Consider the following 2,333-nt stretch of genomic DNA (forward strand, 5'->3'; position numbering starts at 1 on the left):
ACTTCAGGGGAAAAAGGTCAGCACCCCGAACTTCAGAGTATACAGACAGAAGTTACAAAGCAGAAGTTATAAGAAAACAGAAAAACATATCAAATAGACAGACTTCCAAACTGTCCAACCATTACATCCATACCAAATCACAAGTACCAGAGAGGGAAGCATCAACATCTGGGTTTTCAAAGCTGGGGGGCTCTCAAACAATGGCTGCCCAGAGTCTCCATCTGGTCAAATCACACAACACTTCTCAAAGTGAGCCCCAAAGCAAAGTCTCCCATCAGGGCTTGTATAGCCTTCTCCTGGATCAGAGAATGTAACAACCTTCTTGACCTACTGCCCAATCACAAAGTATCTCCTGACAAACAAGTCTCCCAGCACAGGCTCCAGGTGCACTTAAGCCTAGGGGAAGGGAAGATCTTAAAAATTTATATTCCCATTACACACAGCCATGAGTGCTCCACCCCTAAGTTACCCATAAGAACTATACCTGTGGCTGGAACCAATTATCCCTTTATCCCCCCACCATGACAGATCAATATGTAGGCAGATTTCTCTGCTTAGATATGCAAGGTGCTTTAACACTAGTCTTGTGAAACCACAATGTACCAAAAGTACTATACCAAACATGTAAAACGTGTATAAAAATTCCATATCCCCATATTGGCCACCTCAGATGAAAAAACTCCCCAAATGTTAACTGGCTCTACACTCCTAATATTAAATATAAAACCACATGGGAAATATAGAAATCAAAATAGAAATAACATAAACCTGTCATAAATCATAAACAGAAACTATTTGTGGGACAGCATGAATTTCAAATGATCTATTGTGTAAATTTGAGAATGAGACAGACAAAAGTTGGAAGGCTGGCTAATTCTCCCCTCCTCCCACTTCAGCTTCATCTCCTTGGGTGTCTGATGTCCACAATGTCAAGTTGTTTCTCAGGAATTGCATCATTACTATGCCGTCTTTGTATGATTCTTCACTTAATGTATCAAATTCAACAATGGCTTCATCAAAAACTGTCTTTGCAAGGGAGCAGACTTTCTCTGGAGAATTCAGGATCTCGTGATAGAACACAGAGAAGTTCAAGGCAAGACCCAATCTTATAGGATGTGTTGGGTTGGGTTGCATCACCTTTTTGCTGATTTCAAATGCTTCTTGATAGGCTTGTTGTGGTTTATCCACTATTCCTTTCTAGTCATCACCAGCAGCATCCTCAGCCAAATAACAGTAGTTGTCTCCTTTCATTTCCAAGAAGAATTTTGCTTTCTGTTTGTGATGCATTAAGAATCAAGAGGTTTTCCAATAGAGACAGCATATCATTGCACATATCTCTTACTTCGGTCTCAATTTTCTCTCTGTATTCTCAGACCAGCTGCTGTTTTTTCTCAGCACCTTCCATCTTTTGCTCAATACTTGAAACAACCCTCCAAGATGACCTTCCAGTCCCTATGACATTTTTGTAACAGCGAGCAGATCCCTCTCCTCATTGGATAATTCAGCTCCTTGCTTAGTTACAGACTTCATGCAGGCTGTCATGTCATCATATCTCTCTGCCAATTTGGCTTTCTGCACCAGCTCATTTTTATCCATGACTCAATGTTCTGTGCCCAGAGTGGGTGACGGACAGATGGATGGATGTACAGAGTCTCTTGGCGGTGGCAGCACCAGCTGCAGGGCTGACACAGTATCCTCATTCATTCATTCTTGACAACCCACTTAGTACAAATCTGAATGTTAGAAAGCTCTATGGACAGAAACCTTTCTCTGTATAACTTCTTCCAATTGGTCTTATTTCTTCTAAAACCAATAAGAATAATCCTCATTCCCTCTCCTACATGATGGCTCATATCTCAGTAAATCTTCTCTTTTTTATAATAAGTATTACCAGTTTCCTCAACCAATCTCTGCATGACATGATTTTGGTTCCTCTTGTTGAGGACTGATTTTTTAAAGGATTAATTTACAATATCTGTACAGATTTATTTCAGTTTCTGTCATCATCTTTTATCCTCTCCCAGATCATTCATGCATTTTGAACAGTTTATTTTGTATTTCCTCTGATTTCAAAGCATTAGATATATTTTGCAAGACATTATCAGATAAAATTAAAGTAGTAGATGGAGCATAATAAGATAATCTCTCTATAGTTTCCTTATATGCTCTATCTTTCCATAGCAGAATGTAAACTCCTTAAGGGTAGAGATAGTCTTTCTTTCTTTCTTCTTGTACTTTTATTTCCAGTGTTTAGCACAGTTCCTGAAACCTAAGTTAAAATAAATAAAGTTAAATGTATTTACAAGTAAATAAGTAATGAATTAATTCATAAA

The 2,333-nt window shown here is 38.5% G+C and overlaps 1 pseudogene; it reads right to left on the reverse strand.

Annotated features, from left to right (window-relative positions):
* Positions 1-870: 870 nt before the first annotated feature.
* LOC138176085 (14-3-3 protein zeta/delta pseudogene) lies at positions 871-1,596 on the reverse strand (annotated as a pseudogene).
* Positions 1,597-2,333: the final 737 nt, after the last annotated feature.

Source organism: Petaurus breviceps, unplaced genomic scaffold (genome assembly GCF_028583685.1).
Source record: "Petaurus breviceps papuanus isolate PSGF00001 unplaced genomic scaffold, PetGlider_PUasm1.0 81, whole genome shotgun sequence".
NCBI classification, from domain to species: domain Eukaryota; kingdom Metazoa; phylum Chordata; class Mammalia; order Diprotodontia; family Petauridae; genus Petaurus; species Petaurus breviceps.